At 51.6% G+C, this 25,002-nt stretch overlaps 1 protein-coding gene across 7 annotated transcripts in view; it reads left to right on the forward strand.

Annotated features, from left to right (window-relative positions):
- b3galt1b (UDP-Gal:betaGlcNAc beta 1,3-galactosyltransferase, polypeptide 1b) overlaps positions 1–25,002 on the forward strand; it is a 170,834-nt gene that overhangs the window by 137,141 nt on the left and 8,691 nt on the right. Inside the window, exon 1 of one of the 7 annotated variants that reach the window (XM_038789741.1) lies at positions 17,885–17,919. The exons of the other annotated variants lie outside the window; for them this stretch is intronic. The gene's annotated coding sequence lies outside the window, so the exon portion shown is untranslated. Of the gene's footprint in view, positions 1–17,884; positions 17,920–25,002 lie in introns of those variants that run through there. 7 annotated transcript variants of the gene reach the window in all.

Raw genomic sequence — 25,002 nt, forward strand, 5'->3', positions numbered from 1 at the left:
TGAAAGTGCTGGTGGAGGAGGCGATTGCCCTGTTGAGGACGGTAGTATCAAGCGTAGTGGCAGAGGTACGGGAGCAAGGTGAGACACTGAAGGAAGTGGAAGAGGTATTATAGCAGCACAGTGATCAACTCACCACGATGGGGAAGGAGTTGCGGAGGGTGATAGAGACCAACAAGGGTCTATGAGCCAGCATGGAAGACCTGGAAAACAGATCCAGGCGACAGAATCTGAGGATTGTGGGTTTTCCCGAAGGGGCGGAAGGCCTGAGGCCGACGGAGTATTTTGCCACGATGTTGGCGAAGCTATTGGTGGAGGGGGACGATTCCTCCTGATATGAACTGGATTAGGCTCATCGGTCGTGGAGGCCTATACCAAAGGCGAGTGAGCCGCCAAGAGTAGTAACTGTGTGTTTCCGTAGGTATAGCGTGAAGGAGAAAGTCTTGTGTTGGGCAAAGCAGAAGCGGGTTGTGCAGTGGGCTGGAGATGATATATGCATAAACCAGGACTTTACGATGGAGCTGGCGAGGAGGCGGGTGTGGTGAACCACTGTGTACACCTGTATTAGGGGATGTAAGGACTTGTACTACAGATTCGCCGGTAGCCCCTGCCGGCTGGCTCTGCCCACTAGCAGCTGTATAAATATGCGTGTCCTCCATTGATCGGCATTTCGCCAGCTCCAGTAGGAGGCCACACATCTGACTGCAATAAAGCCACAGTTGTACCCAATCTGAGTCTTTGTGCAATTGATCGTGCATCAATTTATTGGAGTCAGATTTTCAACGAAATGGATATCAGAATCAAACCAGATTGCCTGCAGCTGGATCCGCACTCGCCCGACACCAGAAAGGACTTTAATCACTGGTTAGCTTGTTTCAAGGCTTTCATCAACGCTGCGACCCCCACGCTGACGGAGGCTCAGAAGATACAGGTCTTGTATTCCAGGTTGAGCTCCGGCGTGTTCCCGTTGATCCAGGACACCCCGAGTTACGCGGAAGCGATGGCACTCCTAAAAGAAAACTATGCGCAGAAAGTGAACATGATCTTCGCCAGGCACGTACTCGCCACTCGCTCTCAACTCCCTGGTGAGTCCATCGAAGACTTCTGGCGGGCCCTAATCCCACTCGTCCGGGACTGTGACTGTCAGGCCGTTACGGCCACCGAACATTCTATTCTCCTCATGCGCGATGCGTTCGTCACGGGGATTGCGTCGGACCCCATCTGACAACGACTGCTAGAAGGGTCCATGCTCGACCTAGGGGAGAAAGAAATTTTAGCACTCTCCATGACGGTCGCATCCCGTAATGTCCAGGCCTACCCCCCTCACCGTGCGGCTCACCCATCCTACTCCTCCTGGACCCCGCAAATGACCCCCCCAGCTGGGGCCCTGCCTACCCAATATGCCTGCGCCGCACGCCAATCCGCGCACCCCGGGGGTCCCCGCTGATACTTCTACGGTCAACAGAAGCACCCCCGCCAACGCTGCCCGGCCCGCGCCGCCACTTGCAAGTCCTGCAGCAAAAAGGGCCACTTCGCAGCGTGGCAGACCCGCGCAGTTGCCGCTATCACCCTCTCCCCCCTGCCAAACGCACAATGGGCGACGCCATCTTCTCCTCCCAGGGCCACGTGCGGCAGTGGGCGCCGCCATCTTCTCCTCCCGGGGCCACGTGCGGCCAGAGGGCGCCACCAACTCCTCCCCCCAGTCCACGTGCGGCCCATGGGTGCCGCCATCTTGCCCAGCACCACCAACGTGCGTCCCGTGCGTCCCATGCCCCGCCCCCGCAATGGGCACGGCCATTTTGTTCTCCACAGGACCTCTGGACGCCGCCATTTTGTCTTCCCCACGGTGCTGGAACGCCAACTACATCCCACGATCTGGATCGCCGACGCTCTCAATCCGAAACCTCTGACGACCACCCGCAGCTCGCCTCGATGACACTGGACCAGTCTCGTCCACACAACCTGGCCACCGCTTCGACAACGGTGAAAATCAACGGCCACGTGACCTCTTGCCTGCTGGACTCCGGGAGCATCGAAAGCTTCATACATCCGGATATGGTAAGGCGCTGCTCCCTCTCGGTTCACCCCGCCAATCAACGGATCTCCCTGGCCTCCGGATCCCACTCTGTCCCGATCCGAGGATTCTGTACGGTCACTTTCACTGTCCAGGGCGTAGAATTCAGCGGTTTCCGTCTCTACATCCTCCCCAACCTTTGCGCTGCACTATTGCTGGGCCTGGATTTCCAGTGCAATCTCCAGAGCCTCACCCTCAAATTCGGCGGGCCCCTTCCTCCACTCACCGTTTGCGGCCTCGCGACCCTCAAGGTTGACCACACCTCCCTCTTTGCCAATCTAACTTTGGATTGCAAACACGTTGCCACCAGGAGCAGACGGTACAGCGCCCAGGACAAGGCCTTCATCAGGTCCGAGGTCCAGCGGCTGCTCTGGGAGGGTATCATCAAGGCTAGCAATAGCCCCTGGAGAGCCCAAGTGGTAGTAGTAAAAACGGGTGAGAAACACAGAATGGTTGTGGACTACAGCCAGACCATCAATCGGTACACGCAGCTCGACGTGTACCCCCTCCCACGCATATCTGATATGGTCAATCAGATTGCGCAGTACCGGGTCTTCTCAAGAATTAACCTGAAATCCGCTTACCACCCGCTCCCCATCTGTAAATCGGACCGTCCATACACTGCCTTCGAGGCGGACGGTCGGCTCTACCGCTTTCTTAGGGTTCCCTTTGGCGTCACTAACGGGGTCTCGGTCTTCCAAAGGGAGATGGACCGAATGGTCGACCGGTACGGTTTGCGGGCCACGTTTCCGTACTTAGATAATGTCACCATCTGCGGCCATGATCAGCAGGACCACGATGCCAACCTCACAAAATTTCCCTGCTGAATTACCTCGCTAAATTTCCCGTACCAGCCTCCCCGAACAGATGCCGGAATGTGGCGACTAGGGGCTCTTCACAGTAACTTCATTGAAGCCTACACGCGACAATAAAGCGATTTTCATTTTCATTTTCAAATTTCTCCACACCGCCGCTCTTCTCAACCTTACGTATAATAAAGAGAAGTGTGTTGGGGCAGCAGGGTAGCATGGTGGTTAGCATAAATGCTTCACAGCTCCGGGGTCCCAGGTTCGATTCCCGGCTGGGTCACTGTCTGTGTGGAGTCTGCACGTCCTCCCCCTGTGTGCGTGGGTTTCCTCCGGGTGCTCCGGTTTCCTCCCACAGTCCAAAGATGTGCGGGTTAGGTGGATTGGGCATGCTAAATTGCCCGTAGTGTCCTAATAAAAGTAAGGTTAAGGGGGGGGTTGTTGGGTTACGGGTATAGGGTGGATATGTGGGTTTGAGTAGGGTGATCATGGCTCGGCACAACATTGAGGGCCGAAGGGCCTGTTCTGTGCTGTACTGTTCTATATTCTATGTGTGTTCAGCACGACCCACTGAGCCATCCTCGGCTATGTAGTCCAAAACGGACTTCTGGGGCCCGATCCCGACCGCATGCGCCCCCTCATGGAGCTTCCCCCCCCCCACTGCCACCGTCATCAAGGCCCTCAACACAATCTTTGCTCTGTTCGGTTTCCCCGCCTGCATCCATGGTGACAGGGGATCCTCATTCATGAGTGATGAGCTGCGTCAGTTCCTGCTCAGCAGGGGTATCGCCTCCAGCAGGACAACCAGCTACAACCCCCAGGAAAACGGGCAGGTAGAGAGGGAGAACGGGATGGTTTGGAGGGTCGTCCAGCTGGCCTTACGGTCCAGGAACCTCCCAGATTCCCGCTGGCAGGAGGTCCTCTCTGATGTACTACACTCCATCCGGTCACTACTGTGCACCGCCACAAATAACACAACCCGTGAACGTGTTTTTACCTTCCCCAGGAAGTCCACAGGTGTGTCGCTCCCGACTTGGCTCGCAGCTCCAGGACCGGTCCTGCTCCGTAGGCAGGTCCGACTCCACAAGGCGGACCCCTTGGTGGACAGGGTACACTTGCTCCACGCCAACCCCCAGTATGCCTACGTGGAGTTCCCCGACGGCCGCCAAGATACTGTCTCCCTCAGGGACCTGGCACCGTCAGGTTCCAGCCAAACACACTTCCCCACCCATGCGCCACCCTCCCCTCCCCCGGCGCTACCAACATTAACCCCACCAGGTCCATCCCTCCTTACCCTGACCACGCAAGAGGACGAAGAAGATTTCAGCATGCTCCCGGGGTCATCCGACCACTGGCCAGCAGCACCAGCACCAATGTCGATGACACCAGCACCGCCAGCACCAACATCGCCGCTGTTACGTCGCTCCCAGCGAATCGTCAAAGCACCGGATCGACTGAACCTCTGACGGCCATCGGACGGTCAAAATGGAGATTTTGTTTTCCTTCCCCACTCATTTTTTAAGACTCTGTACATAATTCGTAACATTGTATATAATTCCACACCATCCCCGCCGGACTCATTTTTAACAGGGGGTGAATGTGGTGAACCACTGTGTACACCTGCATTAGGGGATGTAAGGCAGGACCTGTACTACAGGTTCGCCGGTAGCCCCTGCCGGCTGGCTGCGCCCACTAGGAGCCGTATAAATATGCGTGTCCTCCTCCTGATCAGTCATTTCGCCAGCTGCAGTAGGAGGCCACACATCTGACTGTAATAAAGCCACAGTTGTACCCAATCTGAGTCTTTGTGCAATTGATCGTGCATCAGCGGGCTGCCTTCAGCCGGGTGAAGAAGGCACTGTACATCAGTACGGTGCAGTGCGGCATAGTATATCCAGCTAAGTTGAGGGTGACCTTCAAATTCAAGGACTTTTATTTTGGAACGGCAGAAGCATCGGAGGAGTTTCCGAAGGGAGAAGGACTGTGGCAGAATTGAGAAATGGTCGTGTAGCGATTTAGCCTCATGTAACTTTATTTTTTTCACTGCGTGTTGGTGTATGTACTAAATGAGTCGATGCTGTATATATTTAGACAAGGGAAGACTTTTTTTGGAATTATGGTTCTTTGGGGCTTGGTGTGTATGCGGGGGTTGTGTGCTGAAGGGGATCTCTTGGTTTTCCTGGGACTGGGTAAGGGGGAAGGAGACCTGGGTGGGGGCCTCCACACTGGCCGGTTTAAGGCGGCCATTGAACAGGAGTGAGGTGGGGGGAGGGGCTGCGACCATCGGAGCCTGGTAGAACAGGTTTTGGTGAGTCTAGCAGGGGTGAAAGGTTGGGGGAAGGATTCCAGGTTGGAGGGAGGAGTTTACAACAGGAGGTGTGACAAATTAATGAAATGAAAATCGCTAATTGTCACGAATAGGCTTCAAATGAAGTTACTGTGAAAATCCCCTAGTCGCCACATTCCGGTGCCTGTTCGGGGAGGCTGTTACGGGAATTAAGTTCTTTACCCGTCAGTCTGGTCTCAATAAAACTTGAGAGGGATCTGTAGGTATGGTATTATTTATTTTTAAACAACTTGCAAGGCTGACCCGCTCTACAGAGACTCAGAACACATATAGTCTCCTGAAGCTCCCAGTACCAAGTGAGACCGAGGACAAAGATATCTTCTATACATATCATTCAAATGGCATCACGTTTCACATACAAGATTCCCATAGGTCATCCTATATACCTCCTGACCTGGCCATATATCCTGATTGGATCACTTTGCATTCCTCAACCCTGGGCCTCTTGTTACCCAGCATTCTTTTCACCATCCTCTGCACGAGGCTCCCCTCCCCCATTCCTGGCCATGCTTCGCTCAATTCCTTTGTTCATTGCCTGCTTTGCTGAATTCCTTTGTTCATTGCCTGCTAACTCACTACCATCAGACTGGCTCTATCCTCTATATTATTCTAACTAATTATCCCATTTTATATCACATTTGTTTGTTCAATTCCTCAGGTGGAGGGGAGGAGTCTTGGAGGGGGGTGTCTACAATTCATGGGCATCATTCACGGTACACTTTCGGGGATTGGATGGCATTGAATGTTAGGGGGGTGGTTTGGGGGATGGACTATATATGGCAATGGTGACCATTGGCGATTCCTGATTCCTCTTTCTTTTTTCCTTTTTTTTCCACCTTGGGAGGGTTTCTTTTATTTGATGCTTATATTGTCAGGTGGGTCGTTGTTTGGGGTGGCAGGAGGATGGGATCGTTGTTGTTGATAAGAGGATTGACATTGCATTCGTTACCGTTTACTGTTTGTTGGTGGGGTGTAAATTCTGAAGAAAATGTGAAAATGGAGAATAAAAATATTTTTTTTAAAAGATGAGACCATCCAATCAGTTGCCTCTGCCATATCCCTCACTTCCACTAGCCCACCAGGTTAAACTTCATCACCCTGACGTCACATCTTCTAGTTTCCCTTCTATCTCCCCTCATGCCCTCATCAAATTATTTTGTCCTTGAGATCCATGTCCTGCTCCCCTTTAAACTGCTGGCCACTTGAAATGGCTTCTCTTCCTGCTCCTATATCATTACCTTTCTTGTCACCCATGGATCTTTCCCCAGTCCCATTTCACACCCAAACTCCATTCCACTGGCACCATTGGAAAACACAATATTAGTACGCAGATGAGTGACAGCTGCATCTCTCTCGACCTCTTTCCTCTTGCTAAATTATCAGATCACTTATCAAAGAAGTATTTGAAAAATCTGGTGTTAAGATTGATGAAAGGGAAGTAGTGGCAAATGAAATGAAAAATGAAAATCGCTTAGTGTCACGAGTAGGCTTCAGTGAAGTTACTGTGAAAAGCCTCTAGTCGCCACATTCCGGCGCCTGTCCGGGGAGGCTGGTACGGGAATCGAACCATGCTGCTGGCCTGCTTGGTCTGCTTTAAAAGCCAGCAATTTAGCTCAGTGAGCTAAACCAGCCCCTAAATGATAGCATCCGTGAGGTTTGCAGATGACACAAAACACTTATTGCATTGTGCATTCAGATCAAGAGTCTTTATGCTTTTTCGTGCTATTCTTTGTATGGACCTCAGTTGCTTATGTAATATTACTGTTAGGTTTCTAAATCCCTTGTCACCGACCCCTTCCCTCCTGCTTTTTTAGTTTAAAGCCCTTAAACTGCCCTAGTTATACAATTTGCCGGGACACTGACCCAGTCCATCCCAAGTGGACAGCTGTCCCGTTCACCTGTCACCCCAGTGTTCACTGACCTACATTAGCTCCCGATCTTGATTTTAAAATTCTTATCCTTGTTTATCCCTCTATGGCCTCATCCATCCTTATCTTTGTCACCTACTTCCAACCTACAACCCTCAAATATATCTGTGCTCATCTCATTCTGACTGAAGATCTCTGATTTTAATTGCTCCACCATTGGCGGCTGTGCCTTATTTTGCTTAAGTCTGAAGCTCTGGAACTGCCTCCTTCACCTCTCCGCCTTGCTTTCCGCCCTTTGAGACACATTTTAAAACTTACCCCTTTGACCAGGCTTTTGGGCACCTGACTTAATATTTCCTTATGTGGCTCATGTAATATTTTGTTTTATATTTTCCCTGTGAATCACCTTGGGATTATACAAGAATGAATTGTAACATGTTATTAGTGGTACAAGTAATTGGTAAATGAATCAGATGGGACATCTGAAACATTTTCTATTCGGTGAATTGTTGTACCTGGAATGTGCGGCATGAAAAGGCAGCGAAAACAGATTCAGTAGTGACTTTTTAAAAGGGAATTGGGTGAAAACGTGAATGAGAAAAAATTGGTGGGCTGTGGGGAAAGAGCAGGGAAGTGAGACTCCTCTGTGCTGTATAATTCTATGAGACATAATTGGCTGTGATCATGTCAGCTTCACTGCACAAATGAGAAGAGAAGTGCCAGTTTCTATAGCAACCTAATGAGCATGTCAGTATTTCATAGAATACTGATGTTTTGTTATAGCAGGTAGTGTTATTCAGCAGCTTGCAAACATTCCATTCATTATAATGGAAGGTTGAATCTTGTCTTGTCTGTCTTGGTTATAGTAAATCCAGCTGTGTCTGTTGCTAATGATTGCAGATTTCAAACATACAAATTCTAAAGTCTCAAGAGACAAAGGATGGAGTTTTTACATAGTCGACCCACTCGTTGTGAGGGCGAGACAGCACCGTGTCGGGAACCGAGTTGTTAGTGAAGTGAGCTTTGCTGTGCCTGTTTAACTAGACCCATTAGCACCAGACCCATTAGCATTAGGAACAAAGAAAAGTACAGCAAAGGAACAGACCCCTTGGCCCTCCAAGCCTGTGCCGATCATGATGCCCGAACTAAAGAAAAACCTTCTTCCTTTATTCAATCTATATGCCTCTATTTCTCTATTTTTTCCCTATTCATGGTTTCATCCAGATGCCTCTGAAATGTTGCTAATGTGCCTGCTTCCACCACATTCTTTGGCAGTGTGTTCGAGGCACCCACCACACTCTGCGTGAAAAACCTATCCTGCACATCTCCCTGAAACTTTCCCCCTCTCATCTTGAACCTGTGCCCCCTAGTAATTGACACTTCTACCCTTGGAAAAATGCCTCTAGCTCTCCACCCTGTCTATGCCTCCCATAATTTTGTAGACCTCTACCAGGTCTTGCTCCAGCTTCTGTCTTTCCAATGAAAACATTCCTAGTTTATTCAACACCCTCAAGACCAGGCAACAGCACGTTGAAACATCTTTGCACTCTCTCCAAAGCTTCTACATCCTTCTGATAATGTGGTGACCAGAAGTGTACGCAATACTCCAAATGCAGCCTAACCAAGGTTTTATATAGCTGCAACATGGGGCAGGATTCTCCCCTAACCGGTGGGGCGGGCCGTATCAGCGCCGAGTAGTGGCGTGAACCACTCCGGCGTTGGTCCGCCTGGAAGGTGTACAATCCTCCGCACCTTCAGGGGCGAGGCCAGCACCGGCTGGGTTGGCCAAGCGCCAGCCGGCGCCGAAGGGCTTGGCGCCATGCCAACCAGCGGCAAGGGCGCGAGTTGGCACATGCGCGGGAGCGCCAGCGTGTGCTGGCGTCATCCCAGCGCATGCGCGGGGGGGGGGTTTGTCTCCGCGCCGGCCATGGCGGACCATTACACCAGCCAGCGCGAAGTAAAGAGTGCCCCCATGTCACAGGCCCGCCCACGGATTGATGGGCCCGATTGCACGCCAGGCCACCTTGGGGACCAGATCCTCCCCGTGCCCCCCCCCCCCCCCCCCCCACCCGAGGACTCCGCAGGCTACCCACAGAGCCAGGTCCCGCCGGTACGGACCTGGTGTATTTTCCGCGGGCGGGATCGGCCGAAAACTGGCGGCCACTCAGCCCATCACGGACCGGAGAATTGCACGGCCCCCGACCAGCGCAACACGATTCCCGCCCCTGCCGAAAAACCGGCGTACCCAATTCATTTTTTCCAATTAAGGGTCAATTCAGCATGGCCAATCTACCTAACCTGCACATCTTTAGGTTGTGGGGGCGAAACCCATGCAAACACGGGGAGAATGTGCAACTCCACATGGACAGTGACCCAAAGCCAGGATCGCACCTGGGACCTCAGCATTGTGAGGCCGCAGTGCCAACCCACTGCGCCACTGTGCTGCCTACACAGGTAGACATTGCTGAAGCACTCAAGAGCTTGGTTCAATCACATAGGATCATCTCTGAAGGCTTCAGCACCAGGCTGCAGACAATGATGGACCTCCAAATGACTCTGAAGGCCCCTGGAGCTCATTCCCGTCGCTCATCCATCCCATGGAGTATCCCAGGGGCCCACGGACACCCTGCGGAGGAGGAAGTCCTGGATTATTCCACCAAGGAGACTTGGGTAGTCTCCAGCTCTTCTGATTCCTCCCCTTCCTGACATCGGTGTTCTTCGGGGCATCAGGCAGAACAGGATGGCACAGGGACACCAGTGACATCTGTAAGTCGGCCAGGGCCCTCTAGGTCCAGATTCTCCAGAAGTCGACCACAAAGAGCATCAAAGGCCACAGGGCATGGAAGGCAGCAGGCCACTTCCATCTCTGATGTGTATCTTGGGGAGACACCTAGATATAGCACATAGCTACGAAAGATTAAGAAATGAAAGGAGAACAGAGTGGCCAGGTGTGAGGTTAGTAATCATAGTTAGGGAATGGATAATTGTCACATTAAAATATGTCACATCTGAAACATGCAATGCCTCTGTTATTTAACACTTTCCAACAGGGTGGACCATTCTCTGCATCTGGACTTGGATCCTCCTACAGGTCCCCCCAAGAGACACCACCAGTGAGAGGCCATGAAACCCACAGTGATGGACATCCTGGAATGCAAGCCCATCACTAACCAGACACAGACTTGCCCCTACTCAAGTCCAAATGAAAGTGTCCCCGGCCCACATGCAGCCATGAGGCCAGGAGTCAGTGCGCTGTCAGCAGGAAGACAGGAGTCAGCCATAACCAGAACCTGAGGAACACCACAGTTTTCCTCACAGCATGTGGTCATCACGCTTCTGCCTTTAATAGTGACTGGCTGACACAGCCATCACAGGTCCATCGCCCTGATGTGATGTCAAATAGACTCTTGGGCGAGGGAGAACTGGGTTTGGGAAAGGAGAACTGGGTTCCACCCAGAACCCCTTGTCCTTATAATCTGGGAGGCTGACCACCCATCACCATGCCCGACATCCTGGGCAAACCTCGGATATGAAAGATGCTGTCCATTACATATCATTGCCTCAACAGTCGGGATCACTGCCCCATGGCCCCTCATTGACGGCCATGGTTCCGTTCGGCGGTTCCCCCCCCCTTCACTTCAGCTGCTATGGGGTTCCTGATGTGCTCCAGCACATGGACGCCCATGTGAACCTGATGGCTCCTGAATCCGCCAGTGCCATCGTTTGGTCGGTGCTGCAATGCACATTGCTTGGCCCGCGACCCTCATTCCTTGCCAATGAGGGATTCTTGGATTCTTCCCCTGACCCAAACTTGGAGTGTGAGGCAGCTGAGAGTGGTGAAACATTAATAATCATGGTCAGTTGGTTGGACGAGCATAACTTACTGAGCTGTTGAGAGGGCACTAGGACTATCAGAGGCAAAGACGTGAGATACAACTATGCACTGTGGATACTCAGGCTTGGACATCCCGCAATCCTAATGCTGTCATGCCATCACACTCGATGCAGCTGGGCAGCCACTGCATGACCTGTGACTTTAAACCAATGATGGCAACCCTCCCCGGCCCTTAACATGACCGTTCCACCTTCTTTCTGAGTGCCATCCAGCGAGCCACTTGTGCTGGCAATCTTCGCTCTGCATACTCACTCCTGCCAAGATCAGGAGCCCTGAAACCCCAGGCCATTGACAGCAACATGAAGGAGATTGTGCTTAGCCCTTTGGCGCTAATCCAGAGATTTAAACATTGACTGCAGGACGGTCCTCAGTGAGGAACCCCTGCACCTTAATGTCTGAGTGCTGCCAGCTGCCTCTATGGTGATAATGCACATACAGTGCAGGCACGTTGTTCAGGTATCAGAGGTTGCAAGACACCCAGTCTGGATTGTTCTCAGACTGGGCACCTGCACTTTCGAGGAAGCACTTCAGAGTTTATGGATCGTCAAGTGCAATCACAAATAACAAAGTTAATCCCTTCTTTGAGATAGCCTTCAGCTGTCAAACAAGAGCCTTGTCACAGTCAATGGCGAGTGAAATGGACTTTAAACAAGAATGTACAAACTGGTAGTGCTGCTTTGGCTGAGTGAGAGTGCATTTTAAGTTGGGTAGAAACAAGGAGTTAGAGGGAACTGGGAGAAACTGGCAGCTGAAGCTACAAGGGAAAGAACTGACTGGTAAGTCTCCAGGGAGCACAGTTGGAGAGAGGTGTTCCAGACACTTGTGAGTAAACAGAATAACTGACCTGAGGTCAAATAAATTTTTTAAAAAGTGACGTCGCCGGAAAGCGGTGACTTGATTGGCTGGGAGGGAATCTGCACTCAACTTGAAACTAAAACGTTGTTAAAATAATTAAACCTAACTAATTACTTACTAAATTACTAATTCCAGTAAATTACTTACGGGAAGGTTCTCTAAACCAAAGGCAGGTTAATAAAAAGAGTTTTAAAAACTTATTAATTGATTACTTTAACTTATATAGCTTAATCTTTCGTTAAAAAAAGGGAGTAAATAAGGGGCCTAGTCATGGCAGAAGAACTCGCACCCGTGATGTGCTGCTCTCTGTGTTATGTAGCAGATCTTGGAAGCTCCAGTTGGAGGAGTGGCCGTACAGAAGAAAAGTGTGGCTGCCACTTAATGGCACCACTGGTGGATCTGCACAAGATAGGAAGAATGGCAGGGCTATAGTGGTTGAGGATTTCAATTGTTAGGGGAACAGATAGGTGCTACTGTGGCTGTCAACATGACTCTAGGATGGTGTGTTGCCTCCCTGGTGCCAGGGTCCAGGATGTCACTGAATGGCTGCAGGGTATCCTGCAGGGGAAGGTGAAAGGACAGAGGTCGTGGTACATGTTGGTACCAATGACATAGGTAGAAAGAGGGATGAAGTCTTGCATCAGGAATTCAGTAGGGCAGCACGGTGGCCCAGTGGTTAGCACTGCTGCCTACAGTGCTGAGGTCCCGAGTTTAATCCCGACCCCGGGTCACTGTCTGTGTGGAGTTTGCACATTCTCCCCATGGCTGTGTGGGTTTCACCCGCACAACCCAAAGATGTGCAGAGTAGGTGGATTGGCCACACTAAATTGCCCCTTAATTGGAAAATAAATAATTGGGTACTCTAAATTTGTTTAAAAAACAGGAATTTGGGTTGTAATCCCTTGATTACTCCCATTGCCATGTGCTAGCGAGTATAGGAATAGGAGAATAGCACAGATGAATGTGTGGCTTAAGAGTTGGTGCAGGAGGAAGGATTTTAGACTCCTGGACGACTAGGACCATATCTGGGGAAGGTAGCACCTGGACATCTGAACCAGAGTGGGACTAACATCCTTGCTAGTGGGTCTGCTAGTGCTGTTGGTAAGAGTTTAAACTAATTCGACAGGGCGAGGGGACGCAGACTGTTAGCAGAATAGGGACACAGCATAACATACAAAAAGCAATCAAGTCAGAGGGAGCGGAGGTAAGTTTCAGGAGAGTAAGACAAGGCTAGATGGCCTCTCCTTTAATGCCTGGAGTATTACAGGTAGAACATGGAATTATGATATAGTATCATCATGGAGACTTAGTTGAGGGAGGGGCAGTATGGCAGCTCAACATCCCAGGATACAGAAACTTTAGGAGGGACAGGGGAGGGGGCAAAAGAGGGGGAGGCATTGCACTATTAGATAAGGAGTCAATTACTGCAGTAAGGAGAGATGATATCTTGGTGGGGGGGGGTAAATGAATCTTTTGGGTAGAGTTTAGGAATAAAAAAGGGACAGCCAGATTGCTAGGTGTTTATTATAGACCCCCAGATAGTCAGCTGGAAATTGAGGAACAAATATGTGCGCAATTTGCAGAAGTGTGTAAAAATAATAATACGGTAATTATAGTGGGTGATTTCAACTTTCCCAACATGAACTGGGATAGTCATTGTGTTGAGGGCTTAGATGGAGAAGAGTTTGTAAAATGTATACAAGAGAACTTTTTTGCTGAATATGTGAAGGGTCCAACAAGGGATGGTGCAGTGCCAGATGTACTTCTGGCGAATGAAGCTGGACAGGTGGTTGATGTGATGGCGGTGGAGCATTTTACTGATATCGACCATAACATGGTACAATTTAAGTTTGCTATGGACAAGGAAATAGACAAATTGCAGTAAAAGGTCTTGGATTGGGGGAGAACAGACTTTAGTAAAATAAGACAGAATTTGGCCAAGGTGGATTGGAACAAGTTACTGTTGGGGAGATCTACAGAAGTGGAGCAGGGGGGGTGTTGAAAGAGGAAATGGGGAAGGGCTAAAGAGCTGGCTTTTAAAGCAGACCAAGGCAGGCCAGCAGCACGGTTCAATTCCCGTACCAGCCTCCCCGAACAGGCGCCGGAATGTGGCAACTAGGGGCTTTTCACAGTAACTTCATTTGATGCCTACTTGTGACAATAAGCGATTTTCATTTCATACAGGCCCAACACATTCCCTCTAGGGTAATAGTGAGGAGTAACAAGCCCAAAGAACTATGGATGACCAGAGATATTCAGGGTACAATGAAAAGGAAGAAAGAGGCTTTTAATAAGTACAAGGGGAGCAAATTAACAGAGACATTAGTGGAGTACAGAAAGTGCAGGATGGAGCTTAAGAAAGTAATTAGGAGAGCAACGAGAGGATATGAGAAATCTCTAGTTGGTAAAAGTGGGGAAATTCAAATATATTCTGTAAGTATATCAATGAGGAGAGGATTACCAGGGAAAGAGTAGGACCAAGGGGGGAATCTGTGGTTGGAGCCAGAGGACATTGGTATGGTATTAAATGAATATTTCACATCTGTCTTCACTCAAGAGAATGAGGAGGCAGATATGGAACTCGGGGTGAGACACTGTGAGGTTATTGAGCAAGTTCACTAGACTCTGGGGTGGTCCCGGCGGATTGGAAATTAGCATACGTGACACCACTGTTTAAAAAAGGAGGTAGGCAGAAAACGGGTAATTATAGGCCAGTGACCTTAACTTCGGTAGTAGGGAAGATGCTGGAATCTATCATCAAGGAAGAAATAGCGAGGCATCTGGATGGAAATTGTCTCATTGGGCAGATGCAGCATGGGTTCATAAAGGGCAGGTCATGCCTAACTAATTTAGTGGAAAATTTTGAGGACATTACCAGTACGGAGAGCCAATGGATGTGGTGTATCTGGATTTCCATAAAGCTTTTGACAAGGTGCCACACAAAAGGTTGATGCATAAGATAAGGATGCATGGCATTAAGGGTAAAGTAGTAGCATGGATAGAGGATTGGTTAATTAATAGAAAGCAAAGAGTGGGGATTAATAGGTGTTTCTCTGGTTGGCAATCAGTAGCTAGTGGTGTCCCTCAGGGATCAGTATTGGGCCCACAATTGTTCAGAATTTATATAGAGGATTTGGAGTTGGGGACCAAGTGCAATGTGTCCAAGTTTGCCGATGATACTAAGGTGAGTGGTAAAGCAAAAAGTGCAGAGGATACCAGAAGTCTACAGAGGGATTTGGATAGGTGAAGTGAATGGGCTAGGGTCTGGCAGATGGAATACAATGTTGACAAATGTGAGGTTATCCATTTTGGTAGGAATAACAGCAAAAGGGATTATTATTTAAATGATAAAATATTAAAACATGCTGCTGTGCAGAAAGACCTGGGTGTGCCAGTGCATGAGTCTCAAAAAGTTGGTTTACAGGTGCAACAGGTGATTAAGAAGGCAAATGGAGTTTTGTCCTTCATTGCTAGAGGGATAGAGTTTAAGACTAGGGAGGATATGCTGCAATTGTATAAGGTGTTAGTGAGGCCACACCTGGAGTATTGTGTTCAGTTTTGGTCTCCTTACCTGAGAAAGGACGTACTGATGCTGGAGGGTGTGCAGAGGAGATTCACTAGGTTAATCCCAGAGCTGAAGGGGTTGGATTATGTGGAGAGGTTGAGTAGACTGGGACTGTACTCGTTGGAATTTATAAGGATGCGGGGGGGATCTTATCGAAACATATAAAATTATGAAGGGAATAGATAGGATAGATGCGGACAGGTTGTTTCCACTGGCGGGTGAAAGCAGAACTATGGGGCATAACCTCAAAATAAGGGGAAGTAGATTTAGGACTGAGCTCAGGAGGAACTTCTTCACCCAAAGGGTTGTGAATCTATGGAACTCCTTGCCCAGTGAAGCAGTTGAGGCTCCTTCATTAAATGTTTTTAAGATAAGGATAGATCATTTTTTGAAGAATAAAGGGATTAAGGGTTATGGTGTTCGGCCGGAAAGTGGAGCTGAGTCCACAAAAGATCAGCCATGATCTTATTGAATGGCAGAGCAGGCTCGAGGGGCCAGATGACCTAATCCTGCTCCTACTTCTTATATTCTTATGTTTTTTTACATGGATTTCAGTAAAGTATTTGACAAGGTTGTGGTGAATGTGATTCACACTATATATAGTTGCCAATATCACTCCATGTATATATGTTCGTTATCTACCCATTGTAAGTGCAGTTCCACTATCCGACCACCAGGGGAAGTCGCTCTGGGAGTACGCAAGAGTTTGTACTGGGCTCCTCCCTTGGATCCGCCCAGGACTCCTTCCCCTGGGACCGATGTATAAAGATCAGTGCCTTAGAGCCAGCCTGTCAGTTCACCGAAGTTCAACGACGATAGGCTGGCTCTATTGTAAGTGTATTAAAGCCTCTGTTCAGATCCAACTACACGTGTTCGCTGAATTGATGGTTCCATCAATTTAATACACTTAAGAAGCTGCTGAAGTAAAGCATGGAATCTGCTCTAAAACCAGGATGTCTAGAACTCGATCCGCAGGATGCAGAGGCGACAGAAACCTTCTGCCATTGGCTGAAATGTTTTAAGGCCTACCTGGCCAAGATCAGCATCGCTGAAACTACGGAGGAACAAAAGCTCAGCCTACTGCATGCGAGGGTAAGCCACAGAATTTCTACACAACTAAATCCAGCCGGTTCCTACACCGCTGCGCTGGCAATTTTGAACAAAATGAATATTAGGCCCATGAACGAGGTCTTTGCCCGCCATGTGCTCACGACTCGCCGACAACGGTCTACTGAAACTTTAGTTGAATTTGGACGTGAGTTGACCAATCTCTCAAATGACTGCAATTACTAGACCGTAACCGCGGCCGAACATAGGGAGCTTGCTGTGCGGGATGTTTTTGTAGCGGGCCTTCGATCTAACTATGTACGCCAGAGACTATTAGAAAATGGGGCCCAGGGCTTAGTGACTACCGTAGAGGCTGCTATCACAATGGAAGTTTCCTTCCGCAGCCTCAACTCGTTTCCCGCGCACCCCGCCAACGCCGCATGGGCCCCCGACCTGAGGACCCCCCAAAGTCTGTGCCACAAGGCCCTCCAGCTATCGCGTTGCCACAGCCGGTTGCCCGACTGTCCCAGTCAAATATTCAAGCTATTCAGCTGCTCCAGCTAATTACTCAGCTTCCCCAGCCAGCTACTCAGCTCGCCAAACCAGTTATTCAACTGCTCCAGCCTGCCACTATTCAGCTCCCCAAACCAGTTATTCAACTGCTCCAGCCTGCCACTATTCAGCTCGCCAAACCAGTTATTCAACTGCTCCAGCCTGCCACTATTCAGCTCCCCAAACCAGTTATTCAACTGCTCCAGCCTGCCACTATTCAGCTCCCCAAACCAGTTATTCAACTGCTCCAGCCTGCCACTATTCAGCTCCCCAAACCAGTTATTCAACTGCTCCAGCCTGCCACTTCTGTGGACAAAGCCAGCACCCGCGGAGGCACTGCTCAGTCCGATCCGCGACCTGCAGCAGCTGCGGGAAGAAAGGCCACTATGCTAGAGTGTGCCTCGGCAGAAGGGCCCCAGCCCTCAACACCCCAACAGTCCAAAAACATCGCCCCCAGCACCAGCAGGCCCGCGGCGCCCGAAACGCTGCGGCCTATGCTCAGGCTCCGCCCCCTCCCGCCACATGCGATCCATGGGGGCCGCCATCTTGGACACCATCTTCATCACCACCCTCCACGTGCAATCCACGGGCCCTAGCTGCATCCCCAGACTCAAACAGCTCATCGGAGGAGTACGACCTCCCCGGGCAGTCACCACATGGCCCGCAACCCAGCGCAGTGTTCCTGCATCAATCTCGCCAGAACGCAGCAGCACCTACTTGACAGGACACCCGATCGGAAGAATTCGACTCCCCCGGGCACCCACCACGCGGCCCGCAACTCAACGCGGTCACCCTCAACCAATCTCGCCCCAAGCATCTGAGAAATTCGATGACGGAGGTCCAGATCAACGGGTACAACACGTCATGCCTCTTCGAGTCCGGGAGCACAGAGAGCTTCATACACCCAGAGCTGGTAAGACGCTGTTCCCTCCCCATTTATCCCATCAACCAAACTATCGCCCTCGCTTCGGGCTCCCATTCCATCCAAATCCAAGGCCGCACTACAGCAACGCTAACGATTCGAGGCGCTAGCTATTCCAACTTTAAACTGTATGTCTTGCCTGACCTCTGCGCGCCACTCCTCTTAGGCTTGGATTTCCAATGTAATCTCAAGAGTCTCACCCTCAGCTTCGGCGGGCCCCTGCCCCCACTCACTATCTGCAGCCTCGCCACGCTGCGCATCTCCCCCCTCCTCTCTTCGCCAACCTCACCCCGGATTGCAAACCGGTAGCCACCCGCAGCAGGCGGTACAGCCTGCAGGATAGGGTATTTATCAGAACGGAGGTCCGAAGGCTGCTCAGTGAGGGGATCATAGAGGCCAGTAACAGTCCCTGGAGAGCTCAGGTGGTGGTCGTCAAGACCGGAGAAAAATTCCGCATGGTCGTCGATTATAGCCAGACCATCAATCGCTTTACGCTCCTAGACGCGTATCCCCTCCCCAGAATTGCAGACATGGCAAACCAGATCACCCAATATCGGGTATTTTCCACGGTGGATCTGAAGTCTGCATACCACCAGCTCCCAATCCACCCGGAGGACCGCCACTACACGGCGTTCGAGGCCGATGGCCGCCTCTTCCATTTCCTCCGGGTTCCCTTCGGCGTCACTAACGGGGTTTTGGTGTTCCAACGAGCAATGGACCGAATGGTAGACCAGTACGGGCTGCGGGCCACGTTTCCGAATCTGGATAATGTTACCATCTGCGGCCATGACCAGCAGGACCACGATGCCAACCTCCACCGTTTTCTCCAGATGGCCCAAAAATTAAACCTTACATATAACAAGGAGAAATGCGTGTTCCGCACAAACAGACTAGCCATCCTCGGCTACGTCGTGGAGAACGGGGTCCTGGGCCCAGACCCGGACCGCATGCGCCCCCCTCTTAGAACTCCCCCTCCCCCATGGCCCCAAGGCCCTCAAGTGGTGCTTGGGGCTCTTTTCGTACTACGCCCAGTGGGTCCCCCAATATGCGGACAAAGCCCGCCCACTCTTCAAGGCCACACTATTTCCTCTGTCTGCTGAGGCGCGCCAGGCCTTCTGCTGCATCAGGGACAACATCGCCAAAGCAGCCATGCGGGCGGTGGATGAATGCACTCCTTTTCAGGTTGAGAGCGACGCCTCAGAGGTAGCGCTAGCAGCCACTTTGAACCAAGCAGGGCGGCCCGTTGCATTTTTCTCCCGTATCCTATCCGCTTCAGAACTCTGACACTCCTCAGTCGAGAAGGAAGCACAAGCCATCGTGGAGGCTATCCGACATTGGAGGCACTACCTCGCAGGTAGGAGGTTCACCCTCATTACCGACCAACGGTCGGTCGCCTTCATGTTCGACAACTCGCAAAGGGGCAAAATTAAAAATGACAAAATTCTTCAGTGGAGGATTGAACTCTCAACCTACAATTACGATATCAAATATCAACCGGGGAAGCTCAACGAGCCCTTGGATACCCTATCCCGCGGGACATGCGCCAGCGCGCATTCAGCCGCCTAAAAGCCATCCACGATGACCTCTGCCACCCAGGGGTCACCTGGCTCGCCCACTACATCAAAGCCCGAAACCTGCCTTTCTCCAACGAGGAGGTAAAAGCGGTCACCAGGGACTGCCCGATCTGTGCGGAGTGCAAACTGCACTTCTATAGAGCAGACAGGGCCCACCTGGTCAAGGCTTCTAGGCCCTTTGAACGCCTTGCGATCGATTTCAAAGGGCCACTCCCCTCCACTAACAAAACCATTTACTTCCTTAACATTATTGACGAGTTCTCCTGATTCCCCTTCGCCATCCCATGCCCCGATATGACCTCCCACACAGTCATTAGGGCCCTTCATAGTGTCTTCACCCTGTTCGGTTTCCCCAGCTATGTGCACAGCGACCGGGGTGCGTCCTTTATGAGTGACAAGCTGCGTCAGTACCTGCTTGACAAGGGCATCACCTCGAGCAGGACTACCAGTTACAACCCCGGGGGAACGGACAGGTGGAGAGGGAGAACGCGACGGTCTGGAAGACCATCCTACTGACCCTCAGGTCCAGGAAGCTCCAAGTTTCCCAATGGCAGGAAGTCCTCCCCGACGCGCTCCATGCAATTAGATCCCTCCTGTGTACAGCTACCAACCAAACCCCCACGAGCGGCTCTTCATTTTTTCCAGGGGCACTACCACAGGGGTCTCACTTCCGGCGTGGCTGAGGACGCCAGGCCCTGTTCTCCTAAGGAAGCACGTCAGGGTGCACAAGACCGACCCCATTGTTGAAAAGGTGCGCCTGCTTCATTCCAACCCACAGTACGCATTTGTTGAGTTCCCGGACGGTCACCAGGACACAGTATCCCTCCGGGACCTGGCACCCGCTGGTTCCAGCCCCCCATCTACCCCCACCGAGGAACTCCTTTCCCCATTCCCTATGCGGCCGCCCCCTTGCGCCCCCGATTCTGCGAGCTCACCCCACCAGTCCTGAGCACCAGCACCAGCCCGTCCCTCACGCCCCCAGTCTCCATTCGACCAGGAGGTGTATGAGGCTCGGACAAGACTCGCCCCGGAGTCGGCAACCATGCCCCAGACCTCGACACCCGCCCAGCCACCGCTAGAGGCTGCAACCCCGGTGCTCCACAGATCAAAACGGACAATTCGTCCACCGGACAGACTGACTCTTTGAGCCATCACCCCCGCCGAACTTGATTTTTTTAACAGGGGGTGAATGTGGTGAATGTGAGTCACGCTATATATAGTTGCCAATATCACTCCATGTATATATGTTCGTTATCTACCCATTGTAAGTGCAGTTGCACTATCCGACCACCAGGGGGGGAGTCGATCTGGGAGTACACGAGAGTTTGTACTGGGCTCCTCCCTTGGCTCCGCCCAGGACTCCTCCCCCTGGGACCGATGAATAAAGATCAGTGCCTTAGAGCCAGCCTGCCAGTTCACCGAAGTTCAACGACGAATAGGCTGGCTCTATTGTAAGTGTATTAAAGCCTCGGTTCAGATCCAACTACACATGTTCGCTGAATTGATGGTTCCATCAAAGGTCCCACATGGGAGACTATAAAGAAGGCAAAAGCACATGGGATACAGGAGAACTTGATATGGTGGATTCAAAGCTAGCTGAGCTATAGGAGACAGAGGGCGATGACAGACAGCTGCTTTAGTGACTGGAAGCCAGTGTCCAGTGGCATACCACAGGGATCTGTGCTCAACCCCCTATTATTCATCATTTATTTAGATGACTATATGGGGGGTAGAATCATCAGTACCTTTGCGGAGGACAAAAAGATAGGCCAGGTGGTTGACAATGAGGCTGAGAGTCTTGGGTTACAGGAAGATTTAGGCTTGATGGTCAAATGGGCAGAACAGTGGCAGTTGGAACTTAATCCTGAAAAATGTGAGGTGTTGCACTTTGGAAGGAGCAATTTGACAAGGATATATTCAATGAATGGCACCACACTGGGAAGTCCTGAGGAACAAAAAAGCCTTTTGTAAACAGATCTCTGAGGGTAGAAGGGCAGGTTAATGGTGTGGTGAAAATGGCATATGGTACACATGCCTTTATCAATGAAGGCATAGATTACAAAAGCAAGGAAGTCATGTTGGAGTTATAGGGAACATTGGTGAGGCCACAGCTGGAGCACTGTGTGCAGTTCCGGTCGCCACATTATAGAAAGGATGTGATTGCACTGGAGCAGGTGCAGAGGCGTTTCACCAGGATGTTGCCTGGGATGGAATATTTAAGTTATGAAGAGAGGTTGGATAGGCTTGGGTTGTTTTTGCTGGAGCAGAGGAGACTGAGGGGCAACCTGATCGAGGTATATAAGATTATGAGGGGCATGGACAGGGTGGATAGGGAACAGCTGTTCCCCTTAGTTGAAGGCTGGTTACGAGGTGACATAAGTTCAAGATGAGGGGCGGGAGGTGAGTGGGGGATTTGAGGAAAAAACTTTTGCCCAGGGGGTGGTGACAGTCTGGAATGCACTATGTGGGAGGGTGGTAGAGCAGGTTGCCTCACATCCTTTAAAAGGTACCTGGATGAGCACTTGGCTTGTCTTACCATCCGAGGCTATGGGCCAAGTGCTTCCAAATTGGATTAGGATTGTCAGATCAGGGGCTGGATTCTACGATTTGAAGACTAAGTGCTGACGCCGGCGTAGGAACAGTGGCGTTTTACGCCAGAAAAAATGGTGCAAAAGCTGCACCGATCCTCCGTCCAGTGGGGGGCGAGCAGCCGCACATCGTAAAGCCAGCTTTACCTGCGGATACGGCCGGATAATTGCCTGGTCCGTGGCCACGCATACGCACAGTGGCAGCCTGCAGCAGCCTCGCCATGTAACATGGCGCCGGTCGGGCCCGGCCTGCCACATACTGTCCCCCAATAATCTCCCTCGCCACCCCTGGGCCACCACCCAGACCCCGCCAAAGCTCCCCCTGCATGTGGAACGGCTCACGCCTGACTGTGTTGGCGCTGGACTCAGTCCGCAGCCGCCACGCCGGTTTCATGAAACAAAATAGCATGGGTGACCCATGCCATCGGGAACTCAGCTCATTGGGGGCGGAGCATCGGGGAGGGCCTCAGGTGACATTCTGACGCCATTCATACGACATACGGTGTACTCTTCGAGTACGCCGTCTCTGAGGGGGCGGAGCATTGCAAAAGCGGCGCCATCCCTATTTCGGCACAAACAGGGACTCTCCAGTCGATCGCCGAATGCGATTTCGGCGTCGGTGACTGGGGTATCCCGCCCCAGGTATCTTTCATGTGGCGGTGCCAAAGGGCCTTTTCTGCACTGTATTTTCCTGTGATTCAGTAAAAAAGTCAAGGAGAATGGAATGCTTCCCCAAGAAACAAGCTTTAGCATGTTTCTGTCCTGTGAGTAGATTTTAGGACAGAGAGGCTACAGCTATGGTTTGTCCTGTTATGGGTGTTCACATGAAATAAAATTGGCTTCAAGGCTTCACAGTCCCAAAGTTCCCCCGCAGCCCAGAGGCGATCCCTGACCGAGCCCCTGTCATGATATGCACTCATGCACATAATGAGATACAGACAGGCAGTGACAGACACCCAGTACAGCCAATCAACACACAGGACAGAACACAACCAATCACCAGGCAGAACACTAGAAGGTGGTCTCCCACTATAAAACACACGAGGCATCAACACTCTGCCTCTTTCCACTGGTGACAACTGTAGCGACAGTCAGGGTGTATATATCAGTTAGCACCTTCTACATGTGGCTCAGAGCTAATCTGGTCTAGTTAGTTATAGTAAACACACTTAGATTAGTGGAGTGTCAAACCCACAGTGAACTGTGTGCACTGCTTAACAGGTTCAATAAAACGTATTGAACTAACATCACATTTTGGAGTCTACTTTAAAGTACAACTGCATCCAGTTGCAGTCCGTGTTACCCCAGGGTGAATAACACGGCATCCCCCTCCAGCCCCCCAACCTCCAGCTCCCTTGAAGAACTCCCCACAGCACCTGGCCTGCAGTTGCTGTGCCCTTGTGCTGCCTGAACGTAAGTAGAGAGCAGGGTCCTAACCTCCTTGCTCCCACTCAGAATCCATGAAGCCTGATTGCCGCTTTCATGGAGCAGTGCTGGATGATGCCTGCGTGACCTCCCGCTGGGGAGGTGGGTGATTCCGGGGAGCCCACTGCATTCAACATTAACCTCGCTAATGAGAAACAACCCAATGCCCTAGGGCCCGCTCCAGGTGGGAGGCCAGGCCCCGGCACGAGGGAACGGGAGTACTGGAGAGGGGAGAGGGGAAGCGGGACAGCAACCTCCGAGAGGGGAGCCACCGTGCTAGCAGGAAAGCTAGCGAAGGGGGCGTGCAACAGAGCAGGGCCGCAGCGCACCCCCAACAGGGGGGAAGGCGCCAGGCAGGGGAGGGGGGGGATCACCCATCAAAGGTGGGAGAGCAAATGGGGACAGGAATGGGGGAGAGAGGGGCAATGGAGGGGTACACAGGGGTATCCCCGAAAGGGATGGAGCGGGGGGGGGGGGCACCCGGGGGGCGAGAGACCAGGGAGGGGAAACGCAGGGACGAAGGGACAAAAGAGGCCAGTAAGGGAATAGGGCCACAAAGTGCCACAGACAAGGGCTCGAAACAGGGAACTGCTGCAAGCACCCACCCAGTACGGTCTGTGGGTGAAGGGGCCCCCCGGAGTGCAGGGGACTACCCGCGTGGCGGACACAAAGTGGACGGCCATGGCGGGTGTCCCCGGGACAAGGGGGAACCCCGGAGCGCAGGGACCCGACCGCATGGGGAGAGCAGTGATAGTGGACATCCTGGACGGCCCCCTAACATAGGGAAACCCCAGAGGGCAGGGGCGCGTCCACCGGACAAATATGGTTAACCCCACAGGAGCAAGGGGGCAGAAGCCCCCCACCAGAATAGTCACCTGGAACGTAAGGGGACTTAACGGCCCAGTGAAGAGATCTAGAGTCCTCACCCACCTTAGAAACATGAGGGCCGACATAGTCTTCCTCCAAGAGACGCACTTGAGGGAGCAGGACCAACTGCGGGTAAGAAAGGGCTGGGTGGGACAAACCTATCATTCCTGTTATGGGGCAAGGGCCAGGGGGGTGGCGATCCTGATTGGCAAGAGGACAATGTTTAGGGCGACAAAGACGGTTACGGACCCAGGGGGACGGTATGTCATGGTCAGCGGGGCCCTGGATGGGGCGCCGGTAGTTCTAGTTAACGTGTACGCGCCCAACTGGGACGACACGAGCTTCATCCAAAAGACCATGGCAGAAATCCCGGACATAGCGACGCACCGACTAATCATGGGGGGGGACTTCAACTGTGTACAGGACCCAACGACGGACAGATCAAACCCCAGAACGGGGAAAACCTCAAACATGGCAAGGGAACTCAGCCACTATATGGAGCAGATGGGAGCAGTAGACCCCTGGAGATTCGCCCACCCGGGGGAGAAAGAATTCTCTTTCTTCTCCCCAGTACACAACGTGTACACCAGAATTGACTTCTTTGTGGTGGGGAAAACGGT

Source organism: Scyliorhinus canicula, chromosome 2, assembly GCF_902713615.1.
Source record: "Scyliorhinus canicula chromosome 2, sScyCan1.1, whole genome shotgun sequence".
NCBI lineage: Eukaryota > Metazoa > Chordata > Chondrichthyes > Carcharhiniformes > Scyliorhinidae > Scyliorhinus > Scyliorhinus canicula.